This window comes from Balaenoptera physalus (assembly GCF_965194825.1).
Source record: "Balaenoptera physalus genome assembly, chromosome: 6".
NCBI classification, from domain to species: Eukaryota; Metazoa; Chordata; class Mammalia; order Artiodactyla; family Balaenopteridae; genus Balaenoptera; species Balaenoptera physalus.
The window spans coordinates 86,718,053-86,740,716 of record NC_138885.1 but is presented as its reverse complement, the minus strand read 5'-3'; the positions used below and the strand labels follow the sequence as shown (position 1 = coordinate 86,740,716).

Below are 22,664 nucleotides of genomic sequence, written 5' to 3'. Positions count from 1 at the left end.
TTCCATGTCCTGGCTATTGTAAATAGACCTGCAATGAACATTTTGGTACATGACTCTTTTTGAATTATGGTTTTCTCAGGGTATATGCCCAGTAGTGGGATTGCTGGGTCATATGGTAGCTCTATTTTTAGTTTTTTAAGGAACCTCCATGCTGTTCTCCATAGTGGCTGTATCAATTTACATTCCCACCAACAGTGCAAGAGGGTCCCTTTTCTCCACACCCTCTCCAGCATTTATTGTTTGTAGATTTTTTGATGATGGCCATTCTGACCGGTGTGAGATGATATCTCATTGTAGTTTTGATTTGAATTTCTCTAATGATTAATGATGTTGAGCATTGTCTCGTGTTTGTTGGCAACCTGTATATCTTCTTTGGAGAAATGTCCTTTAGGTCTTCTGCCCATTTTTGGATTGGGTTGTTTGTGTTTTTGATATTGAGCTGCATGAGCTGCATGTAAATTTTGGAGATTAATCCTTTGTCAGTTGCTTCATTTGCAAATATTTTCTCCCATTCTGAAGGTTGTCTTTTCATCTTGTTTATGGTTTCCTCTGCTGTGCAAAAGCTTTGAAGTTTCATTAGGTCCCATTTGTTTATTTTTGTTTTTATTTCCATTTCTCTGGGAGCTGGGTCAAAAAGGATCTTGCTGTGATTTATGTCATAGAGTGTTCTACTTATGTTTTCCTCTAAGAGTGTGATAGTGTCTGGCCTTACATTTAGGTCTTAAATTCATTTTGAGTCTATTTTTGTGTATGGTGTTAGGGAGTGTTCTAATTTCATTCTTTTACCTGTAGCTGTCCAGTTTTCCCAGCACCACTTATTGAAGAGGCTGTCTTTTTTCCACTGTATATTCTTGCCTCCTTTATCAAAGATAAGGTGACCATATGTGCGTGGGTTTATCTCTGGGCTTTCTATCCTGTTCCATTGATCTATATTTCTGTTTTTGTGCCAGTACCATAGTGTCTTGATTACTGAAGCTTTGTAGTATAGTCTGAAGTCAGGGAGGCTGATTCCTCCAGTTCTGTTTTTCTTTCTCAAGATTGCTTTGGCTATTTGGGGTCTTTTGTGTTTCCATACAAATTGTGAAATTTTTTGTTCTAGTTCTGTGAAAAATGCCAGTGGTAGTTTGATAGGGATTGCATTGAATTTGTAGATTGCTTTGGGTAGTAGAGTCATTTTCACAATGTTGATTCTTCCAATCCAAGAACATGGTATATCTCTTCATCTATTTGTATCATCTTTAATTTCTTTCATCAGTGTCTTATAATTTTCTGCATACAGGTCTTTTGTCTCCTTAGGTAGGTTTATTCCTAGATATTTTATTCTTTTTGTTGCAATGGTAAATGGGAGTGTTTTCTTAATTTCACCTTCAGATTTTTCATCATTAGTGTATAGGAATGTAAGAGATTTCTGTGCATTAATTTTGTATCCTGCTACTTTACCAAGTTCATTGATTAGCTCTAGTAGTTTCCTGGTAGCATCTTTAGAATTATCTATGTATAGTATCATGTCATCTGCAAACAGTGACAGCCTTACTTCTTCTTTTTCTGATTTGGATTCCTTTTATTTCTTTTTCTTCTCTGATTGCTGTGGCTAACACTTCCAAAACTATGTTGAATAATAGTGGTGAGAGTGGGCAACCTTGTCTTGTTCCTGATCTTAGTGGAAATGGTTTCAGTTTTTCACCGTTGAGAACGATGTTGGCTGTGAGTTTGTCATATATGGCCTTTATCATGTTGAGGAAAGTTCCCTCTATGCCTACTTTCTGGAGGGTTTTTATCATTAATGGGTGTTGAATTTTGTCAAAAGCTTTCTCTGCATCTATTGAGATGATCATATGGTTTTTCTCCTTCAGTTTGTTAATATGGTTTATCACATTGATTGATTTGCATATATTGAAGAACCCTTGCATTCCTGGGATGAACCCCACTTCATCATGGTGTATGAGCCTTTTAATGTGCTGTTGGATTCTGTTTGCTAGTATTTTGTTGAGAATTTTTGCATCTATGTTCATCAGTGATATTAGCCTGTAGTTTTCTTTTTGTGTGACATCTTTGTCTGGTTTTTGTATCAGGGTGACGGTGGCCTCGTAGAATGAGTTTGGGAATGTTCCTCCCTTTGCTATATTTTGGAAGAGTTTGAGAAGGATAGGTATTAGCTCTTCTCTGAATGTTTGATAGAATTCGCCTGTGAAGCCATCTGGTCCTGGGCTTTTGTTTGTTGGAAGATTTGAATCACAGTTTCAATTTCAGTGCTTGTGATTGGTCTGTTCATATTTTCTATTTCTTCCTGGTTCAGTCTCGGAAGGTTGTGCATTTCTAAGAATTTTTCCATTTCTTCCAGGTTGCCATTTTATTGGCATATAGTTGCTTGTAGTAATCTGTCATGATCCTTTGTATTTCTGCAGTGTCAGTTGTTACTTCTTTTTCATTTCTAATATTATTGATTTGAGTCTTCTCCCTTTTTTTCTTGATGAGTCTGGCTAATGGTTTATCAATTTTGTTTATTTTCTCAAAGAACCAGCTTTTAGTTTTATTGATCTTCGCTATCGTTTCCTTCATTTCTTGTTCATTTATTTCTGATCTGATCTTTATGATTTCTTTCCTTCTGCTAACTTTGGGTTTTTTTTTTTCTTCTTTCTCTAATTGCTTTAGATCTAAGGTTAGGTTGTTTATTTGAGATGTTTCTTGTTTCTTAAGGTAGGATTGTATTGCTATAAACTTCCCTCTTAGAACTGCTTTTGCTGCATCCCATAGGTTTTGGGTCGTTGTGTTTTCATTGTCATTTGTTTCTAGGTATTTTTTTATTTCCTCTTTGATTTCTTCAGTGATCTCTTGGTTATTAAGTAGTGTATTGTTTAGCATTCATGTGTTTGTATTTTTTGCAGATTTTTTCCTGTAATTGATATCTAGTCTCATAGCGTTGTCAGTCGGAAAAGATACTTGATATGATTTCAATTTTCTTAAATTTACCAAGGCTTGATTTGTGACCCAAGATATGATCTATCCTGGAGAATGTTCCATGAGCACTTGAGAAGAAAGTGTATTCTGTTTTTTTTGGATGGAATGTCCTATAAATATCAGTTAAATCTCTGTGGTCTATTGTGTGATTTAAAGCTTGTGTTTCCTTATTTATTTTCATTTTGGATGATCTGTCCATTGGTGAAAGTGGAGTGTTTAAGTCCTCTACTATGACTGTGTTACTGTCAATTTCCCCTTTTATGGCTGTTAGTATTTGCCTTATGTATTGAAGTGCTCCTATGTTGGGTGCATATATATTTATAATTGTTATATCTTCTTCTTGGATTGATCCCTTGATCATTATGTACTGTCCTTCCTTGTCTCTTGTAACATTCTTTATTTTAAAGTCTATTTTTTTCTGATATGAGTATTGCTACTCCAGCTTTGTTTTGATTTCCATTTTCATGGAATATCTTTTTCCATCCCCTCACTTTCAGTCTGTAGGTGTCCCTAGGTCTGAAGTGGGTCTCTTGTAGACAGCATATATACGGGTCTTGTTTTTGGATCCATTCAGCCAGTCTATGTCTTTTGGTTGGAGCATTTAATCCATTTACATGTAAGTTAATCATCAATATGTATGTTCCTATTACCATATTCTTAATTGTTTGGGGTTTTCTATTGTAGGTATTTTCCTTGTCTTATGTTTCCTGCCTAGAGAAGTTCCTTTAGCATTTGTTGTAAAGCTGGTTTGGTGGTGCTGAATTCTCTTAGCTTTTGCTTGTCCGTTAAGTTTTAATTTCTCCATCACATCTGAATGAGATCCTTGCTGGGTAAAGTAATCTTGGTTGTAGGTTTTTCCCTTTCATCTCTTTAAATATGTCCTGCCCCTCACTTCTGGCTTGCAGAGTTTCTGCTGAAGGATCAGCTGTTATCCTTATGGGGATTCCCTCGTGTGTTTTTTGTCGTTTTTCCCTTGCTGCTTTTAATATTTTTTCTTTATATTTAATTTTTGATAGTTTGATTAATATGTGTCTAGGCATGTTTCTCCTTGGATTTACCCTGTATGGGACTCTCTGTGCTTCCTGGACTTGGGTGGCTATTTCCTTTCCCATGTGAGGGAAATTTTCAACTATAATCTCTTCAAATATTTTCTCAGGTCCTTTGTCTCTCCTCCTTCTGGGACCCCTGTAATGTGAATGTTGGTGTGTTTAATGTTGTCCCAGAAGTCTCTTAGGGTGTCTTCATTTCTTTTCAATTTTTTTTCTTTATTCTGCTCCGTGGCAGTGAATTCCACCATTCTGTCCTCCAGGTCACTTATCTGTTCTTCTGCCTCAGTTATTCTGCTATTGATTCTTGTAGTGTATTTTTTATTTTAGTTATTGTATTGTTCATCTCTGTGTGTTTGTTCTTTAATCCTTCTAGGTGTTTTTTCTTTAATTCTTCTAGGTCCTGTTAAACATTTCTTGCATCTTCTCGATCTTTGCCTCCATTCATTTTCCAAGGTCCTGGACCACCTTCACTATCATTATTCGGAATTCTTTTTCTCTAAGGTTGCCTATCTCCACTTCATTTAGTTGTTTTTCTGGGGTTTTATCATGTTCCTTCATCTGGTGCATAGTCCTCGCCTTTTCATTTTGTCTATCTTTGTGTGAATGTGGTTTTCATTCCACAGGTGGCTGGATTGTAATTCTTCTTGTTTCTGCTGTCTGCCTGTGGTGGATGAGGCTATCTAAGAAGCTTGTGCAAGCTTTCTGTTGGGAGGGACTGGTGGTGGGTCAAGCTGGGTGTTGCTCTGGTGGGCAGAGCTCAGTAAAACTTTAATCTGCTTGTCTAATGATGGGTGGGGCTGAGTTCCCTCCCTGTTGGTTGTTTGGCCTGAGGCAATCCAGCACTGGAGACCACAGGCTCTTTGGTGGGGCTAATGGCAGACTCCCGGAGGGCTCATGCCAAAGAGTACTTTCCAGAACTTCTGCTGCCAGTGTCCTTGTCCCCACGGTGAGCCACAGCCACCCCTGCCTCTTCGGGAGACCCTCCAACACTAGCAGGTAGGTCTGGTTCAGTCCTCTATGGGGTCACTGCTCCTTCCCCCTGGGTCCTGATGTGCACACTACTTTGTGTGTGCCCTCCAAGAGTGGAGTCTCTGTTTCTCCCAGTCCTGTTGAAGCCCTGCAATCAAATCCCGCTAGCCTTCAAAGTCTGAATCTCTGGGAATTCCTCCTCCCGTTACCTGACCCCCAGGTTGGGAATCCTGATGTTGGGCTCAGAACCTTCACTGCAGTGGGTGGGCTTCTGTGGTATAATTGTTCTCTAGGTTATGAGTCACCCACCCAGCGGTTATGGGGTTTGATTATACTGTGATTGCATCTCTCCTACCGTCTCACTGAGGCTTCTCCTTTGTCTTTGGATGTGGGGTATCATTTTTGGTGAGTTCCAGTGTCTTCCTATCGATGATTGTTCAGCAGTTAGCTGTGATTCCGATGCTCTCTCAAGAGGGAGTGAGTGCACATCCTTCTGGTCCGCCATCTGGAGCCAGTCTCCTCTCCATATACCTGGAGCCGCCAGATGCTGGAAGAGGCAAGGAAAGATCGTCCTTCAAGACCCTTTGGCAGGAGAAAATCCCTGGTGACACCTTGATTTTGGATTTCTGGCCTCCAGAACTGTACCCACAGTGAGTTGTTCTACAGCGGAGAAAACCTCTATTCAGGGAACCTGAATATTTTATAATGGAAAAAAAGTATGCCTGCCTTTGCCCTGGAAAGAAATATTTTCTTCCTGTTTACTTGTTTCTTTGGATGACTGGTTGGTGGACATTGTGAATTGCACCATGTTGGTTCTGAATATCTTTGTATTCCTGTAAATATTGTTGAGATTTGTTCTGGAATACAGTTAAATTACTTGAGAACAGTTTGTTCCCTCTGAATCTTGTTTTTAAGATTTGTTGGTGGAATCAGTACAGTGTTTAGTTTAGTTTCGGTCTAATTATTCCCCACTATTGAGGTAAGACTACCCAATGAGTAATCTACCTCAAACCCCACAAATTATAAGGTTTATCCATTCTGGTTAGAAGTATAGACTTGTCCTGGTCTTGTGTAAGTTTTGGACACTCTTCTCTTTAATCCTCTAGTGGTTCTTTCCCTGCCAGGAATAATTTCCTCACATGCCTACACTGATCAATACTCTGCTAAATACTCAGAGGGACTCTCTGCGAATCTCTGCTGTTCTCATTTTGTGCAGCTGTCTCCTCTCTGGCACACTGTCTTGCAAACTCTACCTGCCTTGGGTCTTCTTTTGGACTCTCATTTCTATCTCCTCAATTCAGGCCATTCACTGGGTTGTGCCTGGATACACCCATTTTGTGATATGTGTTGGAAATTTTCTCAAAGTAGTAAGTCAGAGCACTTGTAGGGCTCACATCATTTACTTCTCATAATTCAGGTATCACCATGCTTCATTGCCTGAGGCCCAATGTTTTGAAACTGTTGTTTAATATATTTATGTATGTTTTGTGGGTTGTTTTTTGTTTGTTTGTTTTGCTTGTTACAGCTAAGAGTGTAAATTTGTTCCCTGTGATTCCATCTCTGCTGGAAGCAGAAGTTCCAAATTAGTGTCTTAAAGAAAAAGTATGTCATGGAGAGAAGAAGAGGTGGTAAGTGCTGGCTGTGCTAGAATAATAGAAATGCTTGTTACTAGAATTCTGTTAATTATGGTTTTGGAATGGTATTTTTGCCTATAGTATCCAGCTTGATAAAATAAAAAGAATATGGCTTTACAGTTAGTGAGTTGAATTCCAGCTCTGTCACTTACCAGCTGCATGACTTTGAACAAGTTACTTAGTCCTCCTGAGCCCTGGTTTCTTTATCAATGTATGAAAAAGGAGAAATATGACTCTCTGACTCATGGTTCTATTGTAAGGATTAGATGAGGGAATATATACAAATTATCTGCTACAGTGTTTGGCACAAGGTAGCCCCTAAACAAATGTTTATTCCTTTCTTTATTCACCTCTCTTATTCCCCATTCTCCTCATTTTTTTCTACAAAATAATTGAACAATTATTTTTTTCTATCACGGTTTTAAATAGTCTGGAAGAAGAGCAAAAGATTTCACTATAAATTTCTTTAAGATATGAGACAGAGAGTTTTTGTTCCTTTTTTCCTTTATTTCTTCATACATCAAACATCCACTATATAAATGTACTGCAAACTATGGAATAAAAATATGCATGGCAGAGTCCTTGCTCTCTAAGAGCTCACAGACCAACAAGTGAGGTGGGCTAGTAACCCACAATGCGATAAGATGGCACTACAGAAACACTATTTCTATTTGCGGCTTGCTGGATGACAGATAAAAGCACCATGTCTGTATTCAGTCTGTCTTCAGCTTCTTTTGTTGTTTACTTCTGCAATATCTGATTTATTTTAAAGCTCAGGCTCTGGTCCAGCTGATTCTGTCATTGCAGAAACCACTTGATTCGTCGTATTTAGTGTGTTCAAAAGTCACTTTGTGGTAGACGGTATCCTTAATGAGCTGACAAAGCTGGGGCCAGAGTTCCTTGGGTCATGGCACCTCATCTGGGGGACTCATTGCTTTTGGACAAGAAGTGATTACCTAAGGCACTGACTTTAGGAAAAGATGAAAAGCATCTCTTTATAAGCTTCCCTTGATCTTGACACTGAAGGCTTAGATGGCATTCTCATCAAGCTTTTACTAGCCTGTCACCAACCAGTCAATAGGAATTTGGCAGAGAGGAAGACAGAAGGATAAGATTCTTCTCCTTCAGGCAGGGAATTAAATCCAGCAGAGTTAAAGAAGGACATTCTTACAGTGGTAAGAGCATAGGACTGGGAGTGAGGAGACCCAGCTTTCAGTTTAGTCCTTTTACGTAAAATGGCATTAGACAATTACTTTGAAGTTTTAAAATTCTAGGCTCTAACAACTGTGGAAACAATTAAATACTGTAGTGCTATGCCTATCAGTAGGACAGACCAATAAAGATTTAATATCATTTTTGGGTTTCCCTGGTGGCGCAGTGGTTGAGAATCCGCCTGCCAAGGCAGGGGACACGGGTTCAAGCCCTGGTCTGGGAGGATCCCACATGCCGCGAAGCAACTAGGCCCGTGAGCCACAACTACTGAGCCTGTGCGTCTGGAGCCTGTGCTCTGCAACAAGAGAGGCTGCGACAGTGAGAGGCCCGCGCACCACGATGAAGAGTGGCCCGCGCTTACCTCAACTAGAGAAAGCCCTCTCACAGAAACAAAGACCCAACACAGCCATAAATAAATAAATAAAAATTAAAAAAAAAAAAAACAGTGAGGGCACAATAAAGACATTTAAAAAAAAAGATTTAATATCATTTTTGTAACTTAAGAAAGGTTTTATTTTTTGCAATGTAGCATTAAATTTGCCTAGACCAAGCAAAATACAATTTTACTTTTGACTAAAAAGAAGTAAAGTAAATACATGTCTTTTTCTTTTAATGTTACTTTAATGGAAATAGAAGGGAAGGTGCCTACAGACCAGAGAAGAAGTTGTACCTTTTGGAGAAAGAGATTGACTATCTGTAACCCCATCTGAGTGTGGGTGACTTGGGTTGTGGGTATGTCTCTTTTGGTCTCATATCCTGTCAGGAAATTACCCCACTGGCTGCAGACCCAGGGTTCAGTTAACTCTTCTGGGGTGGATGCAAATGGCAATTTGACCCTGTGTATCTTTGAACTATACTTTTGGATATAAACTCCTTGAGGCAGGAACTAGTCCTTAATATATGCCCGTTGAATGAGTGCCAGACACCGCAAACCCACCTTAGTTTCTGATAGGCAGCTTAGAATGATGGCTCAGCATGTGGTCTTTGAAGTTGGATTCCTGCTCTGCCACTAATTAGGTATGCAAGTTGATTAACCTCTCAGAGTTTCAGTTTTCTCATCTGTAAAATGGGAATCACAGTTACCTCATTAGGTTGGTGTAAGGAGTACCCGAGATAATACAAGACAGTACCTTCAGTGCCTGACATAAGGCTGAGGAGACATTCATTAAGCCCAAGAAATATACAGAGGATGAGAACAATCAATAACTTAATAGTATAGGAAGAACAGGAATTGTTGTTTTGTATCACAGATGAGGACACTGAGTTTCAATGAACTTAAGTAGCTTGTCTCAGGCCACACAGCTAGAAAGGGGTAAACCAGTGCTGCATCTCATGGTTTTAGACCCCTAAGTCAGGCCAGTGCTGTCTTCATAATGAGCTGCTAAAGGTGGATAGAGCTTATGACTTGTTCAGTGGGCCAAACTTGACCTTGGAATATGGGGTAGTCTCCCTGCTGCCTTCCTTCCAGGCATTTCAAGTCAAATGCTATCTGCCTAAAGTTTTCTTTGATAGTAAAATGGAACTGTGTGATATTTCTGAGAGTTTCTATAGCATCCAAGGCTCAGGCACCATCAAGAACTTGATCTTTACACTACAGCTGACATTGTTTCCAAATAGGAGAGACCTTTTACAGAGACCGCTGAAAGTAGCAATTATCTGCTCTTAGAAAAGAGCTGAGAAGTGCAGATGTTGACCTTTCGATCCTCACTGGATATAGTCATAAAGCTATTCTTTAAGACTAAAAAAAAATAGTTAACTTCCATTGAACCAAACATGTTAGATGATTTACATACTTATCTCATTTATCACTACAACATCCCAGAGAGATATAGTATATTATCTCTGTTTTATGATTTTTCCCAAGGTTATATACTATGTAAGGGGGTTAGGATTTGAACCTGTGACTTCTTCAAAGAAGCTCCTTCCAAGCTCCTTCTCTTCGAGTGTACGATACTACCCTGCTCTTAACAAACAAACCAGCAAACTAACAAACAGATAATTCATTCAATTCATCAAAATGCAACTCAAAAATTATTTGTTGATATGTTACTCGATGTCCGGCCCTGTGCTATAGTTCTAAGCATCTTAAAACCTTGTTATGGAGTTTCAATAGCTTTATGTTTTAGATTGTGCTATTTTAAGGAAAGTTATAATTTAGGTTGTTCAAAGGTACTGCCTGGCATATCTACTAGACTTAATAATTATTTTGTGGAGGTGGGAGATAGAAAGATAAAAAAACAATTCATGCCAAAGAAAGACCTCCATGTACAAGGTCATTGGCTCGTCATAAATGGTATGGAAAAGAGCATGAGATGGTATGTATTTTAATTTTATTTATTTATTTATTTATTTATGGCTGTGTTGGGTCTTCGTTTCTGTGTGAGGGCTTCCTCTAATTGCTGCAAGTGGGGGCCACTCTTCATCGCGGTGCACGGGCCTCTCATTATCGCGGCCTCTCTTGTTGCGGAGCACCGGCTCCAGACGCGCAGGCTCAGTAATTGTGGCTCACGGGCCTAGTTGCTCCACGGCATGTGGGATCTTCCCAGACCAGGGCTCGAACCCGTGTCCCCTGCATTGGCAGGCAGATTCTCAACCACTGCGCCACAAGGGAAGCCCAAGATGGTATGTATTTTATTAAGATAACACACTTAGGGTGTAATATCAAGTTCTGAGCCAAAACCTGATACTGTACTTTTAGACGTCCTTGTATCACTATGAAGTAATTTAGGGCTGGAGCAGGGGAGCTAAATACATCCTGCAGGCCAGATTAAGCCCACAGAGATGTTTAGCCCGCACTCGCTCCCACTGAGAAAAAGCCACAGCATTCAGCCGTGGGCGGATGCTGACTCACCCACTGGGCAGGTGCTCAGAGCCCTGCCGGTGCCAACCAGCTGCAGAGAGACAGGAGAGGCTGGTGTGAACCTGACCTCCACCACCCCTCTGACTAGTATCCTTCCGGACTTGATGATTCAGTCCTGCCTACCACAGATCCTAGACTGGTCAAGCTCACCCATAGAAACAGGCACGTGAGAATGGCCCGTGGCAGTGGCAGGGAGGGGAGAGTAGCAGAGCTGCTGTAGAGCATGTCTGTCCTGTTTTTGCAGTACTTCAGTTCCCCTAGAATGACCCTTCAGTGTGCCTGTGAGTCCCCAGGGAGGGAGTCATGTATGCTTGGACCAGTGTACGCCTGCTGGCTGCCGCCCCTCCCAGGAATCTGCTGCCACTCATTCACCAGGAACCACCAGCTCCATTGTAGCTGAATCAGGAGCCCGCAACGGCCACAGCTGCACCTCGCTTTGCTGCATGATGGGAAAAAATGTTATTATTCCGTTCTGAGTGACACTTTGTTTTTGCTCACGGACCCTTCTCTCCCTATGCCTCAGACAGGACGCCTTGGGGGTCAGCCCTGAGACAAAGCAGAGCAACAGACATAATACTGGACTCAGAAATGCTGCTTTTCTCTGATGGCCAAAGCTTCGTGCCTGCCTTCCTATTCTGTTAGGGATGAACCCTTTCCTAAGGGACTTCGAGTGCCTCATGCAAAAGGGTCTCTGGAGGGCCCGGCTACCAGCTTGCCAGACATATCCATGTCTGTGTGAACGAGCCCCGGTAGTGGGCACAATCTAGATCACAAGGGGACCGTCATGCACATGTGTCTGAGTCCATTTGGGCTGCTATAACAGAATACCATACACTGGGTGCCTCATAAGCAACAGACATTTATTTCTCAGAGTTCTGGAGGTTGGAAAGTCCAAATTCGAGGCACAGGCAGATTTTGGGGAGGGCCCATTTCTGGTTTGTAGATGACCATCTTCTGTCAGTATCCTCGCATGGTGGAAGGGACAACAGAACTCTCTAGGGTCTCTTTTATCAAAGCACTAATCCTATTTATGAGGGCTCCACCCTCATGACCTAATCATCTCCCAAAGGCCCCGCCTCCTAATACCATCACATTGGGGGTTAGAATTTCAACATATGGATTTGGGGGGGGACACAAATATTTAGTCTATAGCAACAGGTTATTAATGAAAGTGTCAAATCCACCTGTTATTGTCCCTGAGTCAACACAATGTAAATAATTAGAATTCTAAGATTTTGCCTGTGATCAGGGAAAATTATTTTAAAGAAATCTCAAGACTCTGAATATGACATAATATGGGGTGAAAAAATGCAAAGGAAAAGAAAAAATGACATAAATAATATGGGAAGAGTAGTTGATAGGATGGAAATATTAAAGGAATTATATTTTTAACCCATTTTAGGCTTAACAGAGGGATTACATTTTTGCAAGAGTCACAGCATGATGCACTTGCATTCTGTAAATAAAAATTAACTTTAAATTTAATTTTAAAAAGCACTGTGGACAATAGAAAACTTTGACATGTTCAACTATAAAAGAAAACCAACTGTAATATGGAATGGAGAAGACTATGTACTTAATTGTATCAGTCTCTTTTAACTTTCATTTTCAAGGTTATCACCCTTCAGTGAAGATAAACACTACTAGAAGCTTGTCAGCTCTTCTTGAGACAGGAAAAAGAATTCATCTCTCTGCCTGTCTCAAGGAGATAGATGCGGACATTGGTGTCCTTCTACAAAGCAGTCGATGAGTCTAAACAAGATGAAGTGGCAGCATGTTGAAGGAGTATATTCAGAGGTGACAAGCAGTCTTGCAGACAGCAGTGTTTTCGTCACTATTCTGCAAACAAGACTTTAGAGAGCTCTTACAATAGGAAAAGGGAAAAAAGTGCCATGCCAAGGTTAGAAGTTAGGGATACGTTGTGCCTTGAAGAGGGCCAGCCAACAGATGAGGACAAGGAATTTCTTTAGCCTGAAGGAAAAGAAGCACTTTCTTAAAAAAAAAAAAAACTTAAACATTAATTTAGAGCATTCACAGATTGAAATATGCTTCTGACTTTTTTTTTGTAGGTTAGATTCAGAGTTCTTTTAAGAAAAATGTTACCGTTCCTTTGGCAAAGAGTGTATAGGGAAGCTCTTTGAACCATAGAGGTGGTTAGAGCTGTGAAGATTTTAAAATATTCTCTGGTCCAATTGCCTCTTTTAAGAGAGCAGGAAGCTGAAGCCCAGAGAGTGTTAATTAACTTGGAGTAACAGGGCAGGGCCAACACTAACACTTTTAGTCTTCTAAGTTTTATTCTATGCTATGCTGAATATACACTATGGCACGCAAAATTACAGGACGTGCGCGTGTGCGCGTGCGTGCGTGTGCGTGTGTGTGTATGTGTGAGAGAGAGAGAAGTAGAAGTCTGTTCAACTACCATGTGATGACATTTTTTCATTCTGTTAAGGCTCCCCCTGCTGGGTAATATGTAGGTAGGGCATCGTCTCCTGAAAAACACATGGCTGCCATTTCCTCTGTGTCCTAAGTGGAACTCCTCTAGGTACCAACGGTGTTCTGTGGAGAAGAATACTTCTACCCTCCCTTCTCCTCTTTTTTGTCTTAAACTCTTTTGAATTTTTTTTTTTTTTAATGTAAGGTTTTTGGCATTAGCTGGCATGGGGCATAAGACTGATTTAAATTGCTTCAACTCTATTGTTACTGTTATTTCTACTGCTCAGTGGCCTCTGTCATCTGTACATTGGACAATTGGCAAGAATTAGTAGTAATGTGTGGAATTGGTTGTCGTTGCTGCTTGAGTAGCTTTTATTTTATTTATTTATTTTTTAGTAGTTTTTTTTTTTTTAATTAATTAATTAATTTATTTATTTTTGGCTGTGTTGGGTCTTCGTTTCTGTGCGAGGGCTTTCTCTAGTTGTGGCAAGTGGGGGCCACTCTTCATCGCGGTGCGCAGGCCTCTCACTGTCACAGCCTCTCTTGTTGCGGAGCACAGGCTCCAGACACGCAGGCTCAGTAGTTGTGGCTCACGGGCCTAGTTGCTCCGTGGCATGTGGGATCTTCCCAGACCAGGGCTCGAACCCATGTCCCCTGCACTGGCAGGCAGATTCTCAACCACTGCGCCACCAGGGAAGCCCTGAGTAGCTTTTATTAATTGCATTGGGTGAAAAAGGAAACAAAGGGCTATAGCTGTACATCTTTTCTCTTGAGGAGACTTGGGCCTCTAAGGGGCTCAAGATTGTTGGCAAGAAATCTGTTTTGACAGCCAGCAATTGATATAGGAGTGGATTAGAGGAAAACTCCTTGCTATTCTCTTCACTTTTTGGCTCCAGTGCTTACTTGCCATGTGACCCTGAGCAAGCTACTTAATCCCTCAAAAACTTAGTTTCCTCATTTGTGGTATGGGAATAATAAGAGTACTTCAAATGTCTGTTTTGAATGATAAAGGAGCTAATGCATTAAATCACCTAACACCATGCTGACTCAATAAATATCGTTATTGGTATTGCCTACCATTTCTTTCAGCAGGAGGCAATAGTTAGGACAAAAAGACTGGCAAGGATCAGGGAAATTATTTTATTTCTTCATATATTTGGTGTTGGCAAAGAGGCTGCTGATTATCTAGAATTTTTTTTTTTTTTTACATTTTAACGGGTGGTCATGACACAGGCAGTAAAGAGATCAGAACTGGCTTGAGGAATCCAAATTTCGCCAGATTTCACCACTTACCATGAGAAATGAAGTGCAGTTGACATTAGTGCTCGGTTTTTGCTAGCTCAGTATGCCCACTGATGGGTCTGGCCCTTTAATCCCTTACAAAAATTCCTTTCGCCTGTGACTTTTGGAAGTCCTCAGGGGTGTGTCACATGACTTATAAACAAATTTGCTTTCCAGGGGAGCTGTGGGGCACTGCATGCCTGTTGGAGTCTTGTTTATTTCTGTAGGGCATCCTGGCATCAAAGGTGTTTACTACAGCTTCCTCTGTGTGCTTCTGCCTTTAGGGACCCTCGAAATTGCTTAAGTCTAGGGACCGTGCTGAACAGCAGAGGAAATAACCCTCTTCATTTCACCCATCTTTGCCTCCTGGTTCCCCTTGAAGAAAAGCTCTTCTTCATAATCCCTATTATCCCTATGCAAAGCAAGTTATTTAGAAAGATAGTCAAAGGGCTTGAAAGTAGAATAGGCTCAGCAAAAACCTTCTCCCTTCACAGCACATACACACACACGGACACACACATACACACACAAACACACACACAAACACACATTTAAGCATCCTTGATATTTTTCATCTGTTTAGAGTTATAGGTCTTAAAAGACAACCTGGTAGTGGTTACATAAGCACAGGGAACTGCCCTCAGATTCAAGTAAATCGTCACATTATTTATGATTCTTGGATGACACAATTCTATTTAAACTGTAGGACCAATGTACTGATATTCTGCCTTGGAAATAATTACGTTGGTTGGTGGTAAAATAAATCTGGGCATGTGCTATTTCAATGTCCACAAAAACCCTTACTCTTGCTCAGATTTTCCCAATGTCTTAGTTATTTAAGAGGGCATCGTAGAAAATAAATCTTTTTCGTATTGTTTCATTATCAGCTCATTTTTCAGATGTCTGTGTAAGGCATAACAATTAAGGTAAGAGATGTGTTGATAGCGTTAAAAAATTCATTCTCGAATGAAACTGCTATACTGATTGCAGCAGCTTTTATCTGACTGATATAAATATACAGAACAATGAAATTTGTTGCTATATCATTCTCCTGAAAGAACTTAGACTGTTAGCTCAAGGGGTACGAAGCAAACTACCAAACAGAATCATCTAGGAGAATATGACATCTGTGCACATGATATCAACCTTAAATTGGTCAGATTGTGCCCTGAACAAATAGTGTTGCCACTTTGCTCTCCCTTTATTAATGGTGCGTAGATATATTTGTTAGAACCTTCTAAAACCAATTTCTATATTTAACTTTTATAGTCTGTTGGGCATAATGACTTATTTTTACATTCCTCCTTTGTTTTCATTGGTTTTATTTTATTTATTATTATTATTTTTAAATTTAATTAAATTATTTATTTATTTATTTATTTTTGGCTGCCGTGGGTCTTTGTTGCTGTGCGCGGGCTTTCCCTAGTTGCAGCGAACTGGGGCTACTCTCCGTTGCAGTGCGCGGGCTTCTCATTGCTGTGGCTTCTCTTGTTGCGGAGCACGGACTCTAGGCGCGCAGGCATCAGTAGCTGTGGCTCGCGGGCTCTAGAGTGCAGGCTCAGTAGTTGTGGCACACAGGCTTAGTTACTCTGCGGCATGTGGGATCTTCCTGGACCAGGGCTTGAACCCGTGTCCCCTGCATCGGCAGGCAGATTCTTAACCACTGCGCCACCAGGGGAGCCCCTCATTGATTTTAAAATTAGGGTCAAAATCTTCTAGCTAACAATAATTTTATTTATTTTTATTTTTTGTCATCTTTCTAAAAAGTAAAGTTTATTGACATATTATTCATTCTACAATAAAATACAACTTTAAGCGTACAGTTTGTTGAGTTTTGACAAATTTACACACTCATATAGCCACCACCACCATCAAGACATAGAACTTCTCTATTATCCCAAAAATTGCCATCAAAGTCCCATCAAGATCCCATCACTGTCGATTCATTTTTCTTTTTTCAGTAATAGCCTCTTTCTGTTTTGAAAAATGGGAGGGGGTATATATGATTCTAGGTATACTAATCAGATTTTTTCAATAAATGTGAAACCTTAGTTACAGAAAACGCTGAAATTGGTTTGAACAAATTTGTTTCAAGAGAGAGTGCTCTGGTGACTCCTGGAACTCCCTGGGATCTGATTGTTCCGCATGCCCAGCAATTATGTGAACTACTGCAGATATTTCTAATAAATCCTCTTTTTGTGTAAGCAAGTCTTGATTTAGTGAACTAACAGCAGGCATTATTTAAGTGAACTAGCAATTCTCTTGATAGGAATAGGAACAAAATAGGCAACGAATGAATTTGTATGTTGGAAATTCTGCTTTGGGTTTTGGTTATCTACTACATTTGTGTTTATCATCATGAGGGTATGTGAGAATGTGTCCCTGTGTGAGGATACATATTTAGCATAGGTCAGAAGTGAGAATTTGAAGATAGGAAAGGGTGATAGTGAGAAGATCAGCACGTATGTGAACCCTTTAGATTCTCTATATATTGTGAGCCTAGAAATACGGCTTAGAAAGTGTAGTTTGAAAGAATATGAATTATAGAGTTGTGGAAGCAGAAAAATATAAATCCCTTCTTTGAAGAATAAAAGTAAGTTAGATATGTGAGTTTTGCTTTAAAAAGGAAATCAGCCTTAATGAAAGAGAAACTGTGAGGCAAATGAAACCTAAAATACTCTTTGTTGATTCAAGCACTATGTTGTTAATTGCTTCTCTTTGATGATTAAAAAAAAACAATCTGAACTGAATCTGTAAGCCCATGGACCTAAACAAAAAACTTGCCTTCTAACAGATCTGGTTGAGACAACCTCTCCAGTAAGATGAAAACTTGCTTCTGCTCAACAGTAATAGGCAGATTCCTGGGATGTGTTCCCATTCATTGTCAAAAAAATAAAACCTCACAGACTCTCCTTCTCTCATACTGTTTTATTAGCCAACTAGAATGTCAACCTTTTTGTTGTCAAAATCGTGAAACTTATTTGAAAAATTATGAGGGGAAAGAAAGCATAACTAGCATAGAAGAGAAATGATGACTCAGAAATAGTACTGAGCTTTCTTCAGACATAACCAAATTTAAAATTAATTTAAGCTAAGTTTTTGGTTTTACCATTTTTACAAATTTGGAGTAGTTTTCTTTTAGTTTAAAATGATGATCCTTTTACTTCACTGTCTTCCTTTTGCTCAAGATGAAAAACAAATGAGAGTGCTTCTGACCATTTCTAAATCTAATAGCAATTTGGACCTTTGTTTATGCTTCTACCATATATAATCCCTGCCCCTCTATGGCAGGGAATGAAGCTACTTCTTCCCACCAGATGAAACGAAGTTGAAGAGAGGACCCTGGAGCAGAGCTCAGAGACTCATTATAGGTCACTGTTTGTTTTGTTAATAATAAAATCATTAATATATTTTTCATATGATACTTAATAAATTATAAAGTCATTTCTATTCTGTCATCACTGCTGAGATTTCATGAACAGTAGATTTGCAACTGATACTCCAAGGACCAGAGGAATCTTGGAGTTGGAATATCAATTTCATTTTAAACCACAGTCATTAGTTGCCTACCTATTGTTTGAAAATATCTAGCATATAATTATTTAAGGATTTAAAAAACATAATCAGATAATTGAAGTAAGGTCATATAAGTGTCAGTATCAATAACTTTTAACTACCTTCTTTTCTAGACTAGCATACTCCAATTATAAGTAAAAAGAACCTGAGATATTTAGGTTCTTTCATTACAATGGAGAGGAGAATAATAATTCTCAAAAGTGTTTTGTGATAAGGTGGTACTGCTACTTGAGCCCTGCCATCAATCTAAAGCCAAGAGATACACCTCTATGAAGTGTCAAATCACTGGCTCCAAATCAAACTCTATCAAATATTCCCCATGTAATCAGCTCTCGCCCTCGGTAACCAGTAGGAGACAATGCCCTACTTTCACTTTATTCCTGCTTGAGAGCTCCATCTCGAGAGGCTGGCTAAGACCAAGGACAAAACAGGGAGTCTGGCTTACATAAAATAAAGAGATAAAATTCCTGCTTTGTTTCCTCCCCTTCCTCACCCCCACCTCATCCTCTAGCACATCCTTATTCCTCCTCCAGGCCAATGAAGTTTGGTAGAAGGAGATCTCACCTTAGAGTCCTATTTTACTTCACTGAGCTTTATTATCATCTTGGCACCATTAATTGGGTCATTCAGAGGTTTTATCTCCTTAGAGAGAGGAGTGAGACTACACAGGCAGCTCTTCTCTTGAGAATTCTAATTAAACCCACTATGGTATCTTGAACCATCTTTCTATGTGGTTGTTGGGTGTGACCATAACCGCTGATCTGTACTTTCCGTGCTTGGTATAGTTCCTGCCTAATTTTTTCAAGAGGATTAATCTCAACTCTTTACACATGTTATTTCCTCTTAAACAAACAGAGCAATTCATAGTAACGGTTTATGGGTAGATGTGCTTAACACATGAAACAGGACATCTGTATATATTGAAAGAGGAAAAAACCCCATATTTTATAACCAGATGCCCACCCATATATCTTAACCATGATCGCCATTATTTTTTCATTTGTAAAGAGACCAACTATTCTATGAAGTTATCTTCACTAAAGTTTGAAAATAAGTAAGCAAGAAGAGGGGTATGCACTGTTGTTTGATGATTTTTATGTGGTATCTCCTAGATTAACAAACTAGATAAATTGTCAAGGTCCCTTTCACCTAAAAAAGATGTTGCTACTTTCTGATTTTAAACAAGAAAGAAAGCAAAATCCCAGCACTGCTTCAAAGAAGGTTTTCGTCTAATTTTATGAGACTCAGTTACTTTAATTTTTTTGGTAGCCTGAGGTTTCACAAAGGGAAACATTAAGTGGATAATTTTCTATATGTCATTAAAAGACATTTGAGAAGTTGTAATATAAAACAGATCAAGAGATAACAGGAGGACAAAAAGTAAATGGGAAGGCACTGTAGGGAAAAGAAAAAGATGGGTAGGAACTTACATGCTATTTTCAGTGAATACTGTGGTTCCAAAGATGATTATATGTCATCTTTCAAAGATGATTACATTTCTCTAATAGGGGCTTCAGAGGTCCTTCTGAGTGCAATACAGGGCAATTTATTCTGATGAACAAGAAAGAATAAAGCATAAAAATTGCTGTTATTCAGTCATTTGGGAGAGAAGGCCATAGTTTCAATTTGTTCATTTCTTGATGGAATATTATACATCTGATTTAACATTAACACTTGAAAATTTTAGGTATCGATATAATTTTCCTCTTTTGGCACCTATCATTCTCTCTTCATAACTTCCATGCTTTAATTCTTTTTAAACTTCCCACCTTCCCTTATTTATGTGTTGACTTCATTTCTGGAATAAAATGAGATTTGTCTGAAACAGCTTTAACTTTATCTTTTAACTTTTGTAAGAGTCTGGCACTGAATTTAACATTTAGATACTTTTGGAAGAACCTTTTGGATGTTATTATAGAGTGTTGGGAAGACCTTATTCCTCCTATGCCCCCTCCCATCCCAACCCATTTCTCCCTGACTTGATTGCTAATATCTGAGAGTTTATCCTATGAATTTGCTTCCTTTGGTATTAAAGTACACACTCCTGGGAAGAGCCAGTCACTCACACTTTATTGTGAATGAGGCTCAGGGGTTGAGGTTTGTTTTCTTTCAGTTTTATTGAAATATAATTGACTTATAGCATGTCAATTTAAGGTGCACAGCATAATAATTTTACTTACATACATCATAAAATGATTATCACAATAGGTTTAGTGAACATCCATCCTCTCATATAGATATAAAATTAAAGAAATGGAGAAAAAATTTTTCCTTACGATGAGAGACTTAGGATTTATTTTCTTAACAGCTTTCATACATAACATAACAGCAGTGTTAATTATATTTGTACATTACATTCCTAGAACTTATTTATCTTGTAACTGGAATTTTGTACCTTTTGACCACCAATTTCATCCAATCTCCCTCCCTCCACTCCCCTGCTCTGGTAACCACAAACATAATCTCTTTTTCTGTGAGTTTGTTTTTGAAGTGTTATTGACCTATAACAAATAATATGTTAGTTCCTGTTACATAACAGTGATTCGATATTTCTATACATTTCAAAGTGATCACCATGATAAGTCTGGTTACCATCTGTCACCATATAAAGATATTACTTAATTATTGACTATATTGCCCACTCTGTACATTTCATACTCATGGCTCATTTATTTTGCAACTGGAGGTTTGTACTTCAGTCTCCCTCACCCATCTTTCTCCTCCTCCCACCCCACCTTCTGGCAACCAGAAGGTTGTTCTCTGTATCTATGACTCTATTTCTGTTCTGTTCTGTTTGTTCATTTGTCTTGTTCTTTAGATTCCACATATAAGTGAAATCATACAGTATTTGTCTTTTTCTATCTGACTTATTTCACTTAGTGTAACACTCTCTAGATCCATCCATGTTGTCACAAATGGCAAGATTTCATTCTTTGTTATGGCTGAGTAGTATTCTGTTGTGTATATATACTATATCTTCTTTATCCATTCATCTGTTGATGGACACTTAGGTTGCTTCCATGTCTTGGCTATTGTAAATAATGCTGCAATGAACATGGTGGTGCATATATCTTTTCTAATTAGTGTTTTCATTTTCTTTGGATAAATACCCTGGAGTGGAATTGCTGGATTGCATCGTAGATCTATTTTTTGAGGAATCTCCATAGTGTTTCCCATAGTGGCTGCATCAATTTACATTCCCACCAATAGTGCACAAGGGTTCCCTTTTCTCCACATCCCTGCCAACACTTGTTATTTGTTGTCTTTTGTATGATAGCCATTCTGATAGATGGGAGGTGGTAGCTCATTGTGGTTTTGATTTGCATTTCACTGATCACTGGTGATGCTGAGTATCTTTTCATGTGCTTGTTGGCCATCTGTATGTCTTCTTTGGAAAAATGTCTATTCAGATCCTTTGTCAGAGGCTGGGTTTTGATCAGTGGTAGAGATTAAAACAAGAGAGCTCTGGCAACTGGTGCAGCTGTTATTGCCATGGTGATGGTGGAAGGACTGCTGAATGCTTAGTTGGGGCTGCCACTCTCTAGCTCTGTAAACTTGGAGTCACTTCATTCTCCCGAGCCTCAGCTATCACACGTGAAATACAGGGTGATCACACTTGCTTGGTGTACTTAGCAGGATCATTTGGAGCCTCAAATGAGAGTATATGTGTGACAAAAGATTTGCAAACTATGAAGTTCTATGTAAAGTAAAGACCAAAGCAGAAAAGAAACGTGGCCAAGGCAAGGTCTACCCATGTCACAACAAAGGTGGATCCTGGTGCCACTTTCTAATCACACTCAGAATTCTGACAATTAAGATGATCAGAATGCATATGTTGCCTTCTGTATATCATTGAGTCAAAGTAAGCCATTTTCCTTTTCTCTTTGCTTCCCTTCTCCAGGCCAGGCCATGCGAGGAAAGATGAGAGAGGATAGCTACTGGAGCACAATTCATCCTTCGCCACACAGGTTTATCTTTGCCCAGAACCTGAGTCTTTAATAGGAGAGAATTATTTAGGTTTGTGTGAAGCAGTAATTCTTTAGGGACAGCCTTCTTTAAGGTCAATCTAAGACTAAAATTGGTAAAGTAATGTAGCAAAATGGAATGGTGTTATACTTCCAAGAATGCCCTAACAGCTTCAAATGAAAAAGCCATCATGATCAAGCTGCAAATGTGTTAGTTGTTCTTTTTCGTGTTCAAGAAGGCCATGAAGCACTGATAAATGAATAAATGCCTGCTACCACACAGCCATGTGCGCCAGAGTTGTCCGTGTGTAGTAGGCAGAATAATGGACCCTAAAGAGTCCTCATCTTAATTCCTAGAACCTGTGAAGATGCTATGCCACATGGCAAAAGGGACTTTGCAAATTTAATTAGGACAGAGTGTTATCCTGCATCACCCATGTGGGCCCAGTCTAATCACATGAGCCCTTAAAAGCAGAGAACTCCCTCCAGTTGGAGGCAGAAGAGATATGAAGAAAGAGAACTCAGAGAGATGATAAGTGTGAGAAGGATTTCACACGTTATTTCTGGCTCTGAGATGCAAGGGACCATCAGCAGGGAATAGATACGGGTCTTTAAGAGCTGATGGTGGGGGCTTCCCTGGTGGCGCAGTGGTTAAGCATCCGCCTGCCAATGCAGGGGACACAGGTTCGAGCCCTGGCCCAGGAAGATCCCACATGCTGAGGAGCAA

General features: G+C 39.4%; 1 long non-coding RNA gene across 1 annotated transcript in view; it reads left to right on the top strand.

The window, feature by feature from the left end:
* LOC309663450 overlaps window positions 1-22,058 on the top strand; it is a 39,197-nt gene extending 17,139 nt beyond the window's left edge. The window contains exon 2 of the long non-coding RNA XR_014265286.1: window positions 13,515-22,058. This is a non-coding gene — a long non-coding RNA (uncharacterized lncRNA). The remainder of the gene's footprint in view (window positions 1-13,514) is intronic.
* Window positions 22,059-22,664: the final 606 nt, after the last annotated feature.